A 22634-nucleotide genomic window follows, 5' to 3' on the forward strand; every position below is an offset into this window, starting at 1 on the left:
TTCATTTCCGGATGTTTCTACTTCCGATTGTGCACAAGACACATCGGAGGTGAGTATGTCGTTACATTGCGGAGAGGACACATCTTCCTTTGAAAATCCGTCCAATGTGTCATCTGTTATTTCTGAAAACACAGAGGGTGAACATCCTTGCTTCTCATCTACCCCTCTGCACGATTCATCAAATCATGAGGACGTCGATGAACATCCCAAATTTTCTAATCATGGTTGTCATGACCTCTGTACTTCTTCATTTGATCATGATGTTGATTCACTCGTTTTTAATATGTCTAAGCCACTTGTTTCCGATGATTTACCTATCGACGAGGTCGAAACACACAGGCTGTCAAGGCATTCAGCCTGAGCTGATGGTTATGTCAAGTTCTCGCTGTCATGAGGTTGGTTTCACTTCTGATCAAGAAATTGTTGAAAAACGCAAGGCTCCTTATCACTCTCTGCTTTGCATTGAAGATCAACCAAACACCTAGATTTTGCTTCCTCCACTCGAATTACACGATCCCATCGCTCTTGCATTGGAGGAATCTTACACAACTAGCACACTTGCGCAACGTAAGTGGTCTACTTTCCTTACGTTTGCTTGCATATCACAGTCAAGAGAATGCGTACGCTTAACATCTGCACGCAATGTAGCACAACACCATGGTAAGTCCACGGATTCCATGTCATGCGTTTACACTCACTTATGTTCTGTGGACATATTTAGACTCGGAGTGTGTTTGACTTCACTGTTATATCTTTCATGTTTGCTGGTTCGCACAACTGTACTGTTCGCGAACCATGCCTTCACCAACATGGGTTGACCAATACGCCAATGGTTGCATTGGAAGTATCACTTTACGTGAGCAGACCCATGCACCGTTAGCATAGTAGTAGGAGTAGTGTTTTCTTTTGGTTTGTTTACTTGCATGCATGTTTGCTTCTTACTTTGCATGTTTGTTTGTTTCTTGCTTGATTCCTTATTCGCTTTGCTTACGCATTTACTTCTGCTTTTACTTTGTTTTGTTGTTTGTTTCCTTGTTTACGTTCGTAGGTTAGTTTCACATGAAAGCATGTGCGACTCTTGAAACAAGCTGGGTAAAATACAAGAGGACTTGTGCAATGATCAATGCTTGGTTATCTGTCGTCCTGCCTCTGTATGAAGAACTTGTTGTCTTCAGTCCATAATACATCAATGGAAAATATGTTCTGATCGAAGTGAGCTTTGGTGAAAACACAATGCTTGCGCACTAACTAGTGTCACATACTCTAGTCGGTTGTTTTGGGTTAACCCTTGTCAGCATAGTCAAATAGAGTAAGGTGAGGGGGAAAGCTTAACACGCACGTTAGAGGTATATACAAACTACTTCTCTGAAGGAACAACCTCTTTACTCTCAATAAGTCGAGATCCCTCTTTCGCCTCTGAAATGAATAAGTGTTATGCACAGTTATGAAAACGAAAATGTGAAAAAATTTCAAAAAAAGGAAAATGAATAAAGCGAAAGAAGAGAAAGACTTCCTGCACAGAGAGGTGATACAAGTAACTCTGCCGGGGTACAGACTATGTTCATTGGCAGTGGAGCGATGCTTGTGTTCCTACATGGCTCCGCTGGGGTACTGTCCAAGCCTGCTCGCAGCGGCGCGACACTGGAGATGAAAACTTAAACTCTGACTATCATATGGCTTGTGCACCAATATATCCCTCATCCCAATCGAAACAACTGTGTTGGTTTGACTTTGAATGTGTGTCGACCGATCAAGAGCATGGCAGATGCTACATGTTATGAAACCAACTCACAAAAATATTGAAATGTTAGATCAACGCCTTAGAAATAAGCCTATTCGAGGCGGCAACCTCCTTTACATTACACAAATGAACAATTCTTAGATAATACAAATGACAAGACCTCCTTTCTATATATAGGAGTCTAAGGGGTCATAATATAATCAGAGCCGACATAACAATTATACTGTAAGGGCACAATAATAACAATATGGGGACTACATGGGCACAACAATATAATAAGGGGGTTGTACTAATAACAATAAGGGGTTACACTAGTAGTATAGGGACCTAACACGCCCCTTTCTTTCAAAAAGTGTTGTCCTCAATGCTTGAGTAGTTCTTGATGCTTCTGTATAAATTCTTGTCTTCCCATGTGGAATCTTCAGCGAGTAAGTTCTTCCACCTGATGAGATACTCTGAAATTGATATATTTCGTAGCTATCAATTTCTCGGTTTTGTCACTGCTTCAGGTTCCAATATGATTTTTCCTTCTTTGTCAAGTTCTCGCAATATTGTTTGAACCGAGATCTTCTGCAACTTTTGAATGAGTTCCCACTCCTTTGGGCATATGCATATCTGTAAGCCTTGATGTTTGGAGGAACACTTCTTGGAATCAAATGAATAGCATGATCATGATCACGAATAGGTGGGAGGCCTTTGGGAGTCTCAAATACCTTGGAATGATTGTCCAAAACATTTTGGAGATCTGGAGAAATACATGATTTCGATGTGGGATCCTCTAGTGAACATAATTGTGCAATTACACCCCGTTGTTTTTTTTTAGAAGCTTTGTCATGCTGTTAGAGTTGATTATCTTTCCAGGTTTCCCTTCGATACTCCTCAATTCAACTTTCTTTCCTTCCCAAAAAAATTTCAAGAAAAGTTCTTGAAAATTAAAAGCTATCGTACCCAAAGATTGTAGCCATTGGGCTCCTAGTAAAACATTAGCACCATCCATTGGAATGGAAAGCATTGGGCTATTCAATACATATTCTCCCATGGATAGCTTGATATTATGGCACTTTTCAGATAACTTTATGGTTCCTCCACTGGCAACCATCACTTGACACTATGGTGCTAGATATAGGAAGCAATTCAATTCCTTGGCTATCTTACAATGAATAAAATTATGGGGACTAATTGAATCAATCAACACTATTACCTTTTTCTTTGAGATATTTCCTTCTATCTTTATAGTTTGAAGAGTGGTAATTCGGACCAATGCATTACAAGATATGGTCAAATTCATTTCTTCTTTCTCTGGGATTGGTTCCTAGTGAGTATCATTTTCTTTTGATGTTTCTTGATACTTTTCTTCCTGATATTTCATTGCTTGAACCTTCTTCTTCTTGATATGTCCTTCTATCTTGAGAGTTTGAGGAGTGGTAATTCCTGCCATTGAAATACAAAATATGGTCGAATTCATTTCTTCTTTCTTTGGGGTTGGTCCCTAGTGTATATCCTCTTCTTTTGATGTTTCTTGATGTTTTTCTTCCTCTTCTTCATAATCTATGTAAAATAATTTCTTCTCAACACACTTATGACCTTTAGTGTATTTGTTATCACAATTGTAACAAAGCCCTTTTGCTCTTTTTTCTTCTAATAGTTGTGGTGTCAACCTTGTAGGTTGTGGAAGGCTAGGAGAAACAACACTTCCATCTTTATAGTTGTGGGGGGTAGACTTCTTTGTTTCCATAATTTTGCTTTCCACTTTTCTTGCCAACCTGAATGCCCTCTCCAATGGATCAGGTTCCCAAAGACGAACCTCATGTTGAATGTTATCCTTTAAAGTCCCTATGGAGACGTGAATCCTCTGCTTCTCTGGAATATCATTTTCCCTTATATTCAATTTTTGAAAGTCCTCAATGTGCTCTGCCATTGAACACTTATATTTGAGATTTATCAATTGGCTAAAGAAGGTGTTTCTCTTTGTATCCACATAATGTGCTATCATTTTCTCCGTGAAAATTGACCATGTAACAAGTGGTTTACGAGAGCAAATCCTTTTATACCATAAAAATTGATCCAGTTTTAAATAATTAGATGCAATACATACCTTTTGTAATAGTGGTACACCATGTAGATAAAAATATTTTTCCATCTGTAGTATCCAATTTACTGAATCCATGTTATCAAACTTCCTTATATCTTCTTTAGTTGATTTTAGGAGCTTGATCTTGAAACGATTGTAACTCGGTAATTTCAGATCTCCAAGTTCTGAAATTTCGTACTTAAGTAGCCCTCTGAGTCTTCTTTTTAACCCCGCAAGTCTTATGAAAATTTGATTCTCCAAGAAAGAGTTATGCTCAATCTCCTAAGATGACCTGATTATATAATGTTTCAGTAGAGCAAACTTGTATGACGTCCCAAGTATCACTGTTTCAACCTTAAGATCTGAAAAATATACACAGAAAACTATAGTCTATCCTCTTTTTGTAACTTCTTATGCAATTTCAATGTGTTTTTCAGAGAGAAAGTTATGACGATTTTCCCAAGTTCACCTGTTTAGAATGTAATTTGGGAGTCTGCAAAAACCCTAACTTCCTCGCATTATATCTCCGAACATATAGTGGGGACAAGATCTGAGATTCAGACTTGAGCTTCACCACTATTTCGGCTCAAATGGGTTTTAATTTCAGAATCTAAACCTTTGTAGAAAATATATTATGGCGAAAATTCCACGATGACTTGTTTGAGATGAAATTCTGGAGCTTGCAAAAAATCTAACTTTCGCGGATTATATCTCCGAAAATATAGCAAAACAAGATCTGAAATGTGGACTCGAGGTTCAGACCGATCCCTTCTCAAATGGGTTTTTTTTTTCAGCTTCTGAAACGTCACAGAAAAAAATTATAGCAAAAATTCCACGATGACTTGTTTGGAGCAGCGAAACCCTAGAATCCAAAACTTTGATACCAAATGTTATGAAACTTGCTCACAAAAATATTGAAATGATAGATCAACGCCTTAGAAATAAGCCTCTTCGAGGTGGAAACCTCTTTTACATTACACAAATGAACAATTCTTAGATGATACAAATGACAAGACCTCCTTTCTATATATAGGAGTCTAAAGGGTCATAATATAATCAGAGTTGACATAACAATAATAATGTAAAGGCACAATAATAACAATAGTGGGCTTCTATGGGGCACAATAATAACAATATGGGGACTACATGGGCACAACGATATAATAAGGGGGTTGTACTAATAACGATAAGGGGTTACACTAGTAGTATAGGGACCTAACACTACATCTTACAATCAAGCAAGTGTGGAAACTGAAACAATCAGAGAATTGAACAATAATTTCAGAGGTGTTAGACTTGCTTTTCATGAACAAGGCCCATGCAGAGAGATGGAGATTTACCAGCGTGTCGCCAAGTGTTGTAGCGGACCACCCTCCAAAATTTTGCCTTAACTTCGTATTGGAGCCTCCTTACCAACCATCCTTAGCAGCATGTTTTGCACTGTCAATCACATAAGCTTCAGTTGAGTTTCAGTGGCCTACAAGCCTGTGCATGTCAGCTTGTTTGTCTCCCTCCCGCAGACCGATATTCTAGACTTAGACTATTTGCTGGCTGAGAGACTCCCCCAGAAAATCGCGAAATTCTGGAGGGGAATCATCCTTCCCCCCATAAATTGCACAAATCAGCTGGGCAGCCTATTGGGCTCCAGAATTTCGCAGAACAGTTAGGCAATCCTCCCTAAAAAAACTACGCAATCTGACCCAACACTAGGCCTCATCCCATAAGTTGTACAATTCTGGGAGGCAGTGACCTACTCAGCCCAGAAATTTCTCAATGCCTGACAGGCAACCAGCTATGCTTAGCTCAGAAACTGCGCAAATTTTCATCCCTGGCTCACACACTGATGCATGTGCCTTCAGGTTGATCGTTCCCTTTGGGATCGAGCAAAATTGATTTGCATGCATAGGATGCTTTTCCCGAAATAGAAAAAGGCAACATGCACAAGACATTCCTAGATTTTAGGGATCTATTTTTAGCAACTGGAGGTTACATGCAAAGATCATTTTAAAAACCCCCCGCCAAGTGTTGCTTTTTCCTAGATTTGTGGCATGCAGGTCATAACCTCTATCTTATCAAAACTTATGTACCGGACGCTATAGAGTTCATTCCTCACATCGATCTTGCAGTGATGGCATCCCACATCACATAAGAGTCTTCGACACTTTCATCTTCGTTGTTTCAGGGTAAGTCTATTTCTCATGTCTTACGTTGTGTTTCTGTCGCTTTCTTTTGTTTTGTTTTGTGTAAATGTCATGTGCTTGATTTCAATGAACGTTTGTTGTCATTTTAATGTATGTTAGCTTGTAGGAGCATCGTTTCAGTTTTTGTTTGCATCTCTTTGTTGTCACATGCATGACACTGTTTTTGCACCAATGGTCGTCGTTGCGGCGACCCGCTTCACACACATGCATGTTTTCTCGTTTACTGAATCTTGCACTTATTGTTTGCATGCATGATCATTCACTCTTGTTTACACACAGTTTTACCATGCATTTAGACTTCTCATGTTTTCAGTCCCCGTCGTTGGTCTGGGCTGCCTTGGCCCAGACCTTGCTTTGCCCAGCTAGCATTGTGCATTTCTGGAAGTGAAGGCTTTGACTTCCCTCCAAAAATTGCGCAAGTATGGCCCAAAACTGACCTCTAGGCTTACATTGCGCAATTTTGGGAGGCAGTGCCTTGCGGCCCTAGAAACTGCGCAATGTAGTTTGCTGGTTTTGCATGTCATTGCTGACTGAAATTGCACATTGTGCAGTTTCAGTCCTCAGCTAGCCAGGCTGGACTGTGTATTGCGTAGTTCCAACAATCAATCAACCTCCCGATAACTCGGACTGTGCCTTGCACAGTTTTGGTAGTCAGTCTCCCAACGGCCCGGTGACAATTGCGCAATCTTCACAATTAGTCACACATGAATGTTGTAAGGCAGTCCTCAATTTTGTTTTGGTTTTCAATTGACATATTTCTTTCCATGAGTGTTGCTATGTCTCCAGGCATCACAGGTGCTCGTCTGCCTCTCAGCAGCACAAGTACAATATCCTCAAGGAGAGCAGATTCAAAGGACACCGTTGAGAGCACAACTGGGGATTCAGTCAAGCAAGTGTCTATGAGCTTGCCTATCTATGAAGACATCGAGTTGTCCATAGACAAAGATATCAAGATGAAATGGCAGCGACATCACAACAAACAACACCATAAGCAACGATAGAAGGTATCTGACTTGCGTGAGACAAATGCAAGAGGAAGGTTGTTGACAGTGCAAAGGCGGAGCAAAGTTGCAAGTTCAAAGCAGATCCACTTGTGATGAAAGCAGCTTTGGAGATTAAGGCTATGAGGTGACGACGCAACAAGAGGATCGCGTGGAGGCAGAGAGAAACAGAGAAGGAGTTGCAGGTGTTGAAGTGACAACTCAAGGAAGAACATGAGCTGCACAAACGAGAGAAGGAGTTACAACGTGAGCAAGTACAGAAGGAGGCACAACATGCACAGACTGATGAAACTACGCCCATACAGGTTTTAGACCCATCCTAGTAACTGGCACGAATCAGACAGGGTGAGAGTGGCGTTGATCACATGTAAGGGTGTTTAGGAGCATGGATGTCATTATGCGCGTGCATGCGATCCAACCATTGACACACTCACTGAGGCAAAGACAACAACCAAGTCCGATTGGAGCTGGACATGTATGTCGACAAGTTGATGCACGTAGTCACCAACACACACTTGGAGATTAACACAAACACTATGCATCAGTATGTTTTTGGTCTAGCTACACTATGCATCAGTACATCTCTTTGGAGGAGCAGGTGGCAGTGACAATAATGTTCCGTTTTCGGGACTAGTGGTTGGTCATGGTTGTACTATATGATTGGAACTTTCACTTCTTAATAAAATAGAGCCAACACATTTCATGCATATATTGTTATTATATTTCAGTTATCTTAGTTACTCTAATGATATATGTAGTTGTTTTCTTACACATATATGTATAGACTCTTTCTGTATATGTATGTATGAATCTTACTGAGATGTGTTGTTGGTTTAACCATACTTTGCACTGTTGGTTCACTTGCCTTCCAGTTTGTGATGCATCTTTGCTTGTGTGTTCCCTTCCAAGCCGCGTGTTTCCACAGGTTTCCAAGGGGCACATTTACCCCACTTTCCGTGTGTTGGAACTATTCATGCACCTTCCTTGGCTTGTTGCGCATGTCACACCCTTGCTACCAACAAGGACATCATACTTACCTCTGCGTGCAACCATGGTCAAGGCGATACCATTCGACCCACTACTGGGACTCGTACACCAAACGGCCTGAGGTCTAGTTGGGACTTCTTACCAGGGAGATCCCTGGACATGTTGGCGGGTCCAACATGGTCAACAAATTGATAGATAACATAAAAACGAACTTTCATCAAGTGAACATTATCCATCTGCTAAGTAGTGTTGAAATGTTGTAGGTGCTAAATGTGCATCTTGTTTCATTGTTTTATATTTTGGTTTTGTTTTGGAATTAGATGGTAGTAGGTAGGATATCCCACTCTCGCTATCTAACCGTGATAATGTTTCTGGCTATCAATGATGGTCCAGAATCTACTTCTTTCCTCTCTTAATTAGAGATTGAAAGCAATTTCATTGAAGTAAGGTGCTTTTTATTCGTTCCGAGTGTCAGTACCATGTCCACGGTGTTTGTTTAAGAACCCATATTCTTTTTCTATTTCGATTTTAAAGGAGTGTTTTAATTGACAAGTGAGCCTAGTTTGTTTTATATTTTGGTTTTGTTTTGGAATTATATGGTAAAATTTTGGATCAGATGGTTATCTTTCATTATTTTTTGGTTTTGTTCTTTTTTATATTTTGGTTTTGTTTTGGAAATAGATGGTAAAATTTTGGATTAAATTGTTATCTTTCATTGTGTTTTTAATGTATAAATAAATTCAATATTCTAAGAAAAGATTGGGGCATTTGGATTTGTCATCTGTATAACTCAAAACCCATTATTTTAATAATTCCTATTACATTTAAAAAAAATTAACAAATATCTTAAAATTCCAAAACTTAGAAAAATTACCAAAAAAATATGCGTCATCAAATTATTAACACCAATAATCATGGAATGCATATTCACCCTTACAAAACATTCAATATTGCTTACCAAAATAAATATTTATGGCCATCTCTAATCAAGTTTGTGAAGTCATCCAATGATCAACAACAATTTCGTATAAATTTATAATTCTCACACAAAACATTCAATATTGCTTACCAAAACAAATATTTATGGCCATGTCTACTCACGTTTGTAAAGTCGTCTAATGATCAATAACAATTTCAATTTCATATAAATTTATAATTCTACCTCTTAACTAACATGTTTCCTTTATGTTTCACCCAAAATTAATGTAAAGGTTATCGTATTTTGACGTTGCAGCAGTTTGGACATGGTAATGAAATTTTGGGAAGTAAACAGAATCACACGTGGCTCATGATTGTACATGTTGTACCTTAAGAAACTAATTTCTTGGCTGTGTAGAAATTGTGCTTAAGACATTAATGATTATGAAGATTGTCACTTGTTTGTCACTTAATTATTTGTTGTGTTCTAAAATGAAGGACCTGGGAAATCTGGTTCTTAACCCTCAATACTTAGGTGACAAGAAAATATCATAATGCCATTTGGTTGTTGAATATAAATGATGAATAAAGAAAACTTGAATACGTCATAGACAATACGCTGTTTCACACATGATCTACTATCTGTGACACTTGGAGAAGTTATAGATAATATGTTGTCTTACACAGAAACTACTATCTGTATCTTAGAAGAATTGCAGAGGTGGGAACTTCAAGTATATGAGTCACAGACAATATGTTGTTTTACACAGAATCTACTATTTGTGACACTTGGAGAAGTTAAATATAATACGCTGCCTTACATAGAAACTACTATCTGTAACTTAGGAGAATTGCAGAGGTGGGAACTTCAAGTATATGAGTGCTCTTTTAAGAGATTTTAACTTTATTTACACAAGCAAATAAAGACCTGCAGCTTCATTACCATACTTAAAAGAAGAAAACATAAGATGACACATAACCGAGAAGACACAAAATCATACCCAACAATGTATGGAAAACTTATGATTCTTTCATTGATCAACATTTGTATCAGGAATTTAGTGACCTAGTATTCAGGTTCTCCAAAGTTCGAATCTCTTCTCTATAATTTTTCCTCTTTTTTACATTATAAGATAGTTGGTGATCACCAAAACTGTCAAACTGCTTAACTATTTTCTTAACCGTCTAGAGTAAAAATTATTACAGAACATTACACAGAGGGTAAAAGACACCTCATTCTAAAGAACATAGAATAACAGGAAGTAACAGAAGTTTGAAAATGATGATGACAATTAGCTTCTCAGCTTTGTTGCTTGGCTGCTGATGAAGTCTCTCTGTAGATGCTTTAATAATGATTAAATTGTTTTAATCGTAATAAGTTGTATTTGACAAAACCTCGTGCGTCGACTTGGGCCCACATATGTATCAGGAGTGTTTTGATTGGCCAAAACACAAGGAAACCCGACCAATCACCGTTCTTTGGAGTTTTAATCATCTCCCTCTAATTTTGATTATTTCGCTTAAACAACGGAATCAACTAATTTATGCGGAACATTAGTTTACCACGTAATTGAAAAGGATTAGCAATCTGATTCATAAACCTGTTGGGTCCGCTTTAGTTGTACGTGAACCGTCCGATCACTCATTCAATCTTTCGGAACTCACGAGACTTTAAACCTGTTTGAATTAAACCTTATCGAGTCTGCCTTTTCAACGCTCCGTTGAATCCCATACGGACCCGATGGGAAATATAAACCGCCATTTAATAATCTATCGAGTCTGATTTTAATGCTAAAACCCGATTACTTTTTCACCTAATATCCGTCGGATCTGTGGCCTGTTGATCGGACGACCCAGATCTTCTCACAGGTACACCGTTGCATCCGATCTCTGAAATAAACCCATTCTAGTTAACTTATGTGATTACCATTGGATATGTGGCTTGTTGATCAGACAGACCAGATCTTCTCGTGGGTTCACGTTCAAAGTCGTCCCGTCAGTCAAATAAAATAAGTTATTTAAGTTATTTCTTTTAAACTTTGTGGGGGTAAAGAATGCACAGGAGCTTCATTGGGCTTGAACACCCGTAGTAATTTTAGGCCACACATTGTGGTCAACCATGCTAACGTCACGGTCAACTACTGGGGTTGAGCCTTAATTAACCTTCGTGCTTATTGTTTCCCTGCAACACACCTCATCGTACTCATCAAGCTAACGCTTGATCACGCCTCTTGAACCTGCATGACCTTTAGACAATGCTTTGATTTTTCATCTCTTTTAATTTTTATTTCATTTTGTGATAACACCGGAAATGTGACTTAAATTACAATAGAAGCTACAACATCTGGCTCCACTTGGGGATAATGCTTTTTCCATAGAAGCACTAAGCACTACAGATCAGTGCCTTCACCTCGAGCATGGAGTTGTATATTGCTCAACCAATCAAATTCTATGGCATTTGTACACTGAATTTACTCCAGTATCTACAATAATTGGATGCTTGTGCTCTAATAGCAAAGTGCTAATAATCGTATATTAGTGGTCTTAGTTGGGCATGGAGTCCAAAATTCTAAAAACCTTGAAATCTGAAAGACTGAAACCTGACATTCTTGAAGTCTAAAACCTCTGCAAACTGGTTTCCAACTGGGACAATCACCCTTATTTATCAGCTAAAATTAAACTAAAGCGCTGCAATTGGAAACCAAATGCTCAACACCTGAGCTTCTTTATGTACAGGTTCCTACCTATGTACATCACTGATCTCAATCAAGTGAAGTCAATCTTCCAATGGTACCGAGTTAGCATTTGAGTGCCTGCTCTAGAACCATTCTGCCAGTGAATTTTGAAAATACAATTCATCCTGAACGGAAAATAAACTATGCATAAGGGCAGCTCACAACAAAAATTAGGAATATATCCACAAAATGGTATGTATAGGCTGTTAATAAATTTCTCCATGTAATCTACCACAGGATCTTCAAAAATATAAGAAAAAATATGGTCCTGATCAGCCCCCAAAAAAAGAAACTCTATGTATGAAGGTTCTTTCTCGAATAAACCTTCTATTGAGATAATATGCTCAATAGAACAATCATCAATATCTTTAAGAAAATGATCTATGCCACTTTTATGTATCCACTTTTCATCTCTGAGCTTTGATTGAAAATAATTTGTAATTATGACCTCAGGAAGAAAAAGAAAATTTTTCACATCACTATATGACATATGGCCAACTTCAAATAGATTGTTTACCTCTGATCCATGGGTATCATTGTGTTCTTCAATGCAATGATATACAATCTCTTTATCAACTTTCTTCTTACATAAGATAGCCTCTTTTGTTATGATAAATGGCTCAACATATTGTTGTCCAACATTTCCCACTCGTTGGTTTTCTTCTCTATGTTCAACACCCAACTGATGAACTTGAAGACCTTCATCCTGTTCTTCATCTGAACAATTTTTGTTATAAATAGGAGAACCATCAAATTTAACAAAATAAGATCTTTGGGGATTTATTTGCAAATTAATTATTTCTCCCTCTTATCGACTGTTGGGCAGAAATTCTTGATGCATGTTTGAACTTTTCTCCATTTGAATACTCTCTTGATTTGCTTGGAACAGTGTCAACCAATTCTCTGCTTGTGAGGTTATTGAAGAGTTTTTTTTTATAAACTTTTCCACATCATTTTGAGAAAATGATAGTTCTTTGCTTTTAGAGACTTGATCATAATTAATTTGGCCATAACCTCTTTGAATACTTGATATATTATCAATATGATCATTAGTTGCTTCAGCAGGATTATCATGAGCTTTTAAAGTTTCTTTAGAATCATAATAATCACAACAACCTTCAAAAAGAAACTTGAGTGCATAAGAAGTTCTACAAAAAGAATTGAACATTGAATGGAAATCTTTCAAAGATGAAATGATTGAACGAGACAGAGACCTGTACCAAACCCTAGCTTCTTGGTCCAAAGAAAACATAAACAACTTCATCTTCACATCTTCATGAATGATACTCTGCTGCTCCATGCATTCATGAAACTCCTGGAGATGCTGAACATGATCTTCATATTCATTTCCATTGAATCTTGGAAGATACTCATTCCACTCACGAAATGTAAGCATATGATGAGGATAGCCAGTGATCTCAGTAAAATCTAGTGGGCTAAATTTATTGGCTAAGAATGCAGGGATAGCCATTGAATCCCAAAGTGAAGATCACAGGTGTGAATGTACAACCAACTACTGAAACTTGTCACTCTCAAGAATCAACGTCAAACTTAATAAACCCAGGGAAAAGTATTCTTATTCAATTGTTCTGTAGGCTATGGTTCTTGTTCTTGTGGAGTCACCTTTTAGAGCTAGAGTTATTGCTTTTGTTCAGAACAACCAAATATTTCCTCCTCACTGAACAACCAGAGGAAACTATTGAAAACCCAAGTAAAAGTGTTCTTGTCTTCTCTCCCCGGCAACGACGCCAATTAATGTTGTACCTTAAGAAACCAATTTCCTGGCTGTGTAGAAATTGTGCTTAAGACATTAATGATTATGATGATTGTCACTTAATTATATGTTGTATTCTAAAATGAAGGACCTAGGAAATCTGGTTCTTAACCCTCAATACTTAGGTGGCAAGAAAATATCAGAATTCCATTTGATTGTTGAATATAAATGATGAATGGAGAAAGCTTGAATAAGTCATAGACAATATGCTGTTTCACACAACATCTACTATCTGTGACACTTGGAGAAGTTATAGATAATACACTGTCTTACACATAAGCTACTATTCGTAACTTAAAAGAATTGCAGAGGTGGGAACTTCAAGTATAGGAGTCATAGACAATATGCTGTTTTACACAAAATCTACTATCTATGACACTTGGAGAAGTTAAAAATAATATGCTGCATTACATAGAAACTACTATCTGTAACTTAGGAGAATTGCAGAGGTGGGAACTTCAAGTATGGGAGCGCTCTTTTAAGGGATTTTAACTTTATTTACACAAGCAAATAAAAACCTGCAGCTTCATTAACATACTTAAAGGAAGAAATCATAAGATGACACATAACAAATAAATCATACCCAACAATGTATGGAAAACTTTTGATTCTTTCATTGATCAACAGTTGTATCAAGAATTCAGTGGCCTAGTATCCAGGTTCTCCAAAGTTAGAATATCTTCTCTGTAAATTTTCCTCTTTTTATACATTATAAGGCAGTGGGTGATCACCAAAACTGTCAAACTGCTTAACTATTTTCCTAACTGTCTAGAGTTAAAATTATTACAGAACATTACACAGAGGGTAAAAGGCACCTCACTCTAAAGAACATAGAATAACAGGAAGTAACGGAAGTTAGAAAATGATGATGACAATTAGCTTTTTGGCTCCGTTGCTTGGTTGCTGATGAAGTCTCTCTATAGATGCTTTAATAATGATTAAACTGTTTTAATCGTAATAAGTTGTATTTGACAAAACCCCGTGCGTGGACCTAGGCCCATGTATGTATTGGGAGTGTTTTGAGTGGCCAAAACACAAGGAAACCCGACCAATCACCGTCCTTTGGAGTTTTAGTCATCTCCCTCTAATTTTGATTATTTTGCTTAAACAGTGGAATCAACTAATTTACACGGAACATTAGTTTACCACGGAACTGAAAAGGATTAGCAATCTGATTCATAAACCTATTGGGTCTGCTTTAGTTTGTACGTGAACCGTTCAATCACTCATTTAATCAACGGTTCAATCTTTCGGAACTCACGAGACTTTAAACCTGTTTGAATTAAAATTTATCGAGTCCGCCTTTTCAATGCTCTATTGACTCCCATATGGACCCGATGGGAAATATAAACCACCAGTGAATAATCTATCGGGTTCGATTTTAATGCTAAAACTTGATTACTTTTTCACCCGATATCCGTCGGATCTGTGGCCTGTGGATCAGACGGCCCAGATCTTCTCGCGGGTACATCGTCGTATCCGATCTCCAAAATAAACCCATTCTAGTTAACTTATGCGATTACCATTGTATCTGTGGCTTGTTGATCAGACGACCCAGATCTTCTCGCGGGTTCACATTCAAAGTCGTCCTGTCAATCAAATAAAATAAGTTATTTCCTTTAAACTTTGCGGGGGTAAAGAATGCATGGGAGCTTCATTGGGATTGAACCCCCGCAATAATTTTAGGCCACACATTGTGGTCAACCATGCTAACGTCACGGTCAACTGCGGGGGTTGAGCCTTAATTAACCTTCGTGCTTATTGTCTCCCCGCAACACACCTCATCGTATTCATCAAGCTATCGCTTGATTGCGCCTCTTAAACCTGCATGACCTTTAGACAATGCTTTGATTTTTCATTTCTTTTAATTTTTATTTCATTTTGTGATAAAACTGGAAATGAGACTTAAATTACAATAGAAGTTACAACAGTACACACGGGCTCTCTTATGCTCTCAAGTGGGCAAAGAGGAAGTAAATAGAGTCCACATATGGCTCATCACTATACACGTTGGCCCTCTTGTGCTCTCAGTCTGATTGACCTATCACACTGTTGCTCATTAGGTGGATTTATCCACCACTCGAACCTAAGTAACCAACATTGGGGAGAGACTCTTTTCCCATAGATAGTTTGTTCCAGTTCGGTAATGAGAGGAGGAATAGTCTCGTTGCTCTTCTAGCCAAGATAGAAAGATTCACCGAGACTTCTATTAGTTTTGTAATTCTAGATCAACCACTCTTCCTATGTCTTTCGCACGTCGAAGTGAGTCATTTGAACACTCTAATACCGTAATTACTAACAGGTATTCAAAAGTAATACACTCTGTGATTAATATGTAACCTCGCAATAAATATTACACCTTGCACGGGTCAAACTAGCTAGCATTATTGCAAGGGTCAAATTAAGCATCCACTAAAGAATGGCACATTACCCTTTAATAGTTGTGATGTATCTCATATTTTGTTTTTATGTACATAGATAGCATGTAATTATTATGTTTTAATGGAAAAATATTGAGTTTTCGGGCTACAAGTTAATACCAACTTTAAATTATTAAGTTGGACCACAAGTTAATACCAACTTTAAATTACTAAAATGGATCACAAGTTAATATCAACTTTAAATTATTAAGAATTGTTTTTACATTTTGGTTTCAATATTTACCAACATTAAAAATTTAAAACTTTAAATTATTAAAAAATTAAAATTACATTTTTGTTTCTTGGTTTTGGTTTTGTTTTAGACCCAAAAGTTATTATATTGATTGAAAACTGTGGCAATCCTTGTATTTGAGAGTTTACAAAATTTCCAGGGGAGAATTTTATTATTTATAGGAATTTTATAGAATTCTTCTAACTCAGAGACTTTTATTTCTTCGGTGTATTTTTGCACCTTTAAGGACAATTGCTAGTTTTATTCTTTATGAACAACATCATGGGTTTGCTCTAGGTTTGGATTAGGTTGGGTTTATTTTATTGTTTGATAACATAATCGTGTGTTCCCAACAGTAATTTTATTTATTACATTACTTTATTCTTTGATGATGACATTTTGAGTTCTTGCTAGGTTTGAAATAGCGAAAGCATCCTCGGTTAGCAATGGTAATTTTATTGATTACATTATTATTCTTTGTTAACAACATCTTGGGTTAGCAATGGTAATTTTATTGATTACATTATTTTATTCTTTGTTAACATCATCCTCGGTTCACAATGGTAATTTTAGTTATTACATTATTTTATTTTTGTTAATAGCATGTTGTTCTCTAGGTTTGGATTAGCTTGGGTTTATTTTATTCTTTGACAACATAATCCTGGGTTCACAATGGTAATTTTATTTATTACATTATTTTATTCTTTGATAACAACATTTTGAAAACATTTCAATTCCTTACATTTATGAAGCTCCAATTCTTTCAAGTTATTTAAGTCACTTAGAGAAGTAGATAAGCATTTCAATTTATTACATACATAGAGCCGTAATTTCTTTGAGTTCTTTAAGTTACATATGGTAGTTTTTCCAACAAAGGGCCTACATTCAAGACTTCCAAATCGCTGAACTCTCCAATTGCACTTGGAAGTTCTTTTAAATTTATACCTCTCATATATAACATTTTTAGTGACCTTTGATGTGCCACCTGCAGATGGAACACTTCAATTTTCCTATATTCAAAGATATTTACATACTCGAGCATGCTTATATTTCCTAGTGTTTCGTTTCACATGGTTAAATTAGTGGAATACTCCAAATAAAGATGTTGGGGTTTAATTAATTTTCAAAAGGAATATGGCAACTTTTCCAAAGTAGGGCACCATGATAACTTGATCCGTAGGAGGTTGGTTACATTACAAAAGATTTTGGAAGTCTCTTCAAAGTTGGGAAATTTGATAGTTGAATCTGTTGGAGTTCACTGAAATTACTAAAAGAATTTGGTAGGCTCTTGAAATCTTGGTAGGTAATGAGTTGAATTCATTGGAGGTTGTTTAACTTACTAAAGGAATATGACAACCTCTTCAAATCTTCGCACTCAAACATCTCAATATGTTGGAGATTATTTAAATTACAAAAATAACCTGACAGATTCTCGAAATCTTGGCACATAATCAGTTGAATTCGTTGGAGGTTGTTTAACTTACTAAAGGAATTTGGAAACCTCTTTAAAGCTTGGCGCTTAAACAACTCAGTCTGTTGGAGATTGTTTAAATAACAAAAATAATATGGAAATGTATCCAATTGATTGCACTTTTTCAAGCTGATGTTTTAGAGATTTGTTAAGTTACCAAAGCGCTCAAGTAGTGACTTCATTTCTGAGCATTTTCCAATGCTCTTAATGACTATATAAGACAAAATTCTTATGGAAAATTTGTCAGATTAACCTTGTCCTCTTCGAATGGATATTCAATAGTACGACCAATCACGATCCATTGTAAGTGCTTCAATTTCCCTATATACTTTGGAATGCTCAAGAGGGGTGCCTGAATATTCAACTCCCGCAACTTTGTATGTGCCAAAATGTTCGATGGGAGTCCATAATAAGAAGCCACTCTTTGGGACATTATTTGATCAATGAAATAATAGGATTATAAATTGTTAATTAATATTAAATGTTTGTTTTTTTAAATGTATTTATTTTAATATAAATAAAAAATTACATTTATTTTAACATATTGAATTAATAGAGTTTTTAGAGTAAAAGGATTTTTTTGGGGATGAAAGTCCGTAATTTTTTTTTTTTTTGTAAGCTTCGGTAGGACCCACTCATATTCCACATTACAACATTTTACAACCTCTCCGCAGGATTCGAACTCGGCTGGGCGGTGTGAAAGCCATCCGCCCCAGCCATTACATCATGCACATCATGTGCGAAAGTCCGTAAAATTTAGATATGCTTCTCAAATCTAAATTTCATAAAATATTTAAAATGATACACTTTCAAAAATTTTGATGTTAAAAGTATAATTATATTTAAAAATTTAAGAATAAAAATTACTTTTAAAATTGATAGTGAAAATAATTATTATTGTATTATTTGTGAATGCTAATTGATTCATTATTTTTATTTATGCAAAATTAGTTAATTCAAAATTTTATTACTAATTTATAAGGCAATACATTTTCATTCCACTTAGATATTTTTAGGTTGAAATTTCAAATCAACGAACGTATTAGATTTAAATTTAACAGCTTAAACAAAATGTTAAGCAGTATTAGAGTTTTAAATAAAAATAATGACAGACTTCTAAATTCCATTTTGAATGTATATGAACCTTCCGTCTTTACAAGTGTTTTCTTGTGTTATAGAGAAATAAATTATTAACTAATAAAAAATATATAAATATTGTTCCAAAATATAAAAAAAATAGTTATGTGTGTTGTGAAAATTCTTTGGGAGTGATGGCTAGGGTTCTAGGAAGCAAATCTCAGGGTGTCACCACAGCCTACCCTTGACGCCTAGGGCACTTCATGCATTGTATCTTTTATAGGAGATCGCTTGGTTCTCCCACTTTGTATGGACATCATTGTACTCAACAGTCCCTTTGACCTACTTTGTGGTCAATAGTTGGACATAAATATAATTATCTAATCTTATCTTTACAATCAATCAAACTCTTCTTAATCACCCCATCAGCCCATTGTAATTCAAATTCAATATAGTCAAGCAACTCAAGGATAGGTTGTGGTGACGCCCAAAGTCTATGAGAACCTAGTCTAAACAGGCCTAGAGGAATGTGAAGAGCATGCATCTAGTGGCAAAGTGTATACTTGGGTTGAACAATGAGCTTGACTCTCAACTCCAAGAAGTGCTCAGCATAGAAGGCCATCTTTGGGCGCAACCCTCTCGAAGGATTGACCCAGGTGACTGGACGAATTGCCTATAGATGTCCACCCTAATGATCTTGTTCAACTCCTGTCTAGTAGGTAAAAGGTGACTAGATGCATATAAGGAATATCAGAAAGGAGGGAGACGATCCAACTAAATGCCCACTGACTCTAAGAGATATGAAACTTCTTAAACCAACATCTGGCCCGCCTCGAGGGAGTAGAATGGGCAATAGTCTCAGAAGAGCAATATGCCAAGTAAGGTCTAGCGATCCCTACTCTTTATTGAGTGTGCAAAGCTCCGGACACTATGCAAGAACGAAACGAATTTGAACACTTTCTCAAGTCGAAAGCGCTGAGCTCCAAACTTTGTAAGGATGGTGTGTTGTGGTACGCTCTGTTTGCATCTAATGATATGACAAAGAAGAAGAATCTGGACTCTCTCAGCGGAAGCCCAATTTGACTAAAGTAAAGACGGTCCCCAAATATCTTAGCCATAGAGAACAATGGGACAGATCAAGGTGTCTATGAGGCCCATCTTGGACAATATGCCCTAGAAGTGATGTTGAAACCACTATCTCTCAAGAAGGGCTAAGGATCCATATCCTTTGTTGATTCGAGGCTGAAGCATTGGTTGCAAACTGAAGTGGGGGCTTGAGAATTGCACCCCCAAGTAAGTATACTTGTTGGTGATCTCAACCTCCTCCCCTTTGAATAAGAAGTGAAGGTCAAGAAGTTTTCTTCACCCCATTGAAGATCATAACCTTGGTTTTACCCAGGTTGACCGTCAACTGTCGAAGATCAAAAAACATAGCTAAAGCATACAATTGCCTATGTGATCCTTCTAGGGATGAGGATAGGAGGATCATGTTGTCAACAAAGAGTATAATAGATATCAAAACCTGGTGAAGAGGGCAACCTCTGGTGTCGTGGATATGTTCGTGTAGGAATGCCTCCAACTCATCAATATAGATCCCAAACAGGGTAGTGGACAATGGACAACCCTATTTATGGGACAATGAATAACCTTGTTGAACCCCAATGGTGCTTTGGATGAAATCATACATCCCATGAGCCGCACGAAGACCACCAAGGATAGACTCATATAAGCGCATTATAGTTGTCAATAGGGTCGCAGAGATACCAATATCTCTGAGTCTCTGGAGTAAGGCTTCCCTCAAACCAGAGTCAAAATCTTTCCAAAAATCTACGAAACAACAATAGACTTTCAAAGAGCGGTGTCGTGCCTCCTCAATCACATCACGAAGGGTGAAGATGTGGTTAATGGTTTAATGAGCCAGTCGAAAACTTGCATTCCCCCTAGCTCTTAGTTGTCTCTGCTCATGGTCATTGGAGAGCTTCTTATTTAGAACAGTAGCATACAACTTTGAGAACATGTGGTTGTGGCCCAACATGATCATTCAATAGTTATTGGGATTTGTGCTAGACCGTGATTTGTGGATTGGATGGATGATGTGGTGTGACCATCCCTATAGAAAACCTTCATGGACTACATGATTGAAGAAATCAGCCAAGTAGCTAACCAAAGCATGGAAACCATGCTTAAAGAACTCCGCTTGGTAGCCTTCCTTATCCGCTGCTTTGCTGCTGTTCATCACCCAAATGGCCTCTTTAATATCTCTGTCTGAGAATAGGTAACATGAAGAGAGTGAGGAGGTAACATGAATTTGACAGGAAGAGAGTGAAGAGGTAACATGAATTTTGGCATGCTTAGGAATATCATAAAGGTTGGAAGTGTGAGAGAACATGGTTGTAGGGTCAAGGTAAAGCAAGACCAATTGGATGCGAGTAAGTAACAGTATTTGAAAAGATCAGTTCCAAGCTTCGGTACCCATGTAAAGGTTAATGCTCAAGGAAATCATTTTACCTATATCATTCTTATTCCTGTTTCTGCCTCTACTGGTGGTGACAACAACATTTGATTTGGATCTCTTTCTAGGCCTCCTGGTATTGGTACTGCAGAGTGGAGGGGATTTCTGAGGAAAAAGAAAGACATCCATGTCGTGTATGCAACTTTTGAATACTCACATGGGCGAAGAAGAAATCAAATCATTTTTTTTTCATTTCCAGTGTTTTTGCCATAAAACCCTTAGGGTTTTTGCCATAAAACCCTCATGGTTTTAGCGACAAACGACCTTCAATTAAGGGTTAGAGTGATCAAAGCTACAATAACCTGCAAATACGAGGAAAATGTATCCCCTATCCTTGCATAGGGCTGTATTGGGGCTGTGGGCAACAAGGGCATCCAAAAAGCAGGAATGTTCATTCTTGCCTCACTGCCAAAGGCAACAACCAAGGAGGCACCATCGATTTCTTTGCGCATCCTGTCATCTATAGACTATGATAAACATTTCCATTTGCGTACCCTTTCTTTATCTTTCTCGCGTCTAGAAACATCGCTTTAAATTCATGGACGTTGTGTTTTGCTTGAAATGGTGTCATCACTTAAGTTTTGATGGAAATTTGGCCGCCCCTTGAACTCGTCGACGCACATAATCTGCATCTTGAGGCTGAGGTTGCCTGTAAGGGACGCCATATGAAACGTAGAGGGACCCAAATAAGTCCTCAGTTCCCATTCTCGTCAGATTATTCTTTTTAAACATGACTATGAATAACAATTCCAAAATCCTTCATTTGAGCATCACCACGGATTTATGAGCTCTGAAAATGCTAGAAAATATTAACACCATAGATGACAGTTCCAACCAATAAATATATCGTTACATACTAGTGTTTGAGGAGATTACAACTTAGATCTAAAGCCTATGAGCAGGCAAATTTGTATATCCAGTAAAGCCTTTTTGAAATGAAAATTCCACACAACCTATTCCATAGATTTATTAAAGCCATAATTTTTTCCTTTCTTGATCTCTGAAGTTTTTTTAGTTTTAAGTAAATGATAGTCTTAGTCCTGTTAGATTTTATTTGTTTGTCTTGTGGGGCACAAAGAGAACGATTGATACCGTTTCATACCTAGACTCTAGACTAGTGAGGATTCGTGGGACCTCACCCCGCCACACGAGACCTCAACAACGAAAACCTCTCAAATCTGTCCTTGGGAGACAGACTGGGTCCTCCAGACCTCAACAATGCACAAACTCCCCTAGACAACAAGTTAGTGGACAGTGTACACCTCCCACTGATCCTTCATCAGGCAGCGAACTTTGTGGATTTTTTTCCAAGGCATTCCATACATTGTATCTTTTATGTTTCTGCATTGTACCTTTTATATTCATGCATTGTATACGAACTAGGTCCTCCAGACCTCAGCGGTGCACAAACTCCCCCAGGCAACGAGTTAGTGGACAGTTTGTACCTTCCACTAACCCTTCATCAGGCCAGCAAACTTTATGGAATTTTTTTCA

Source organism: Pinus tabuliformis, chromosome 2_2 (genome assembly GCF_031772625.1).
Source record: "Pinus tabuliformis cultivar Carrire ecotype Pingquan chromosome 2_2, CPIR1, whole genome shotgun sequence".
Lineage (NCBI taxonomy): Eukaryota > Viridiplantae > Streptophyta > Pinopsida > Pinales > Pinaceae > Pinus > Pinus tabuliformis.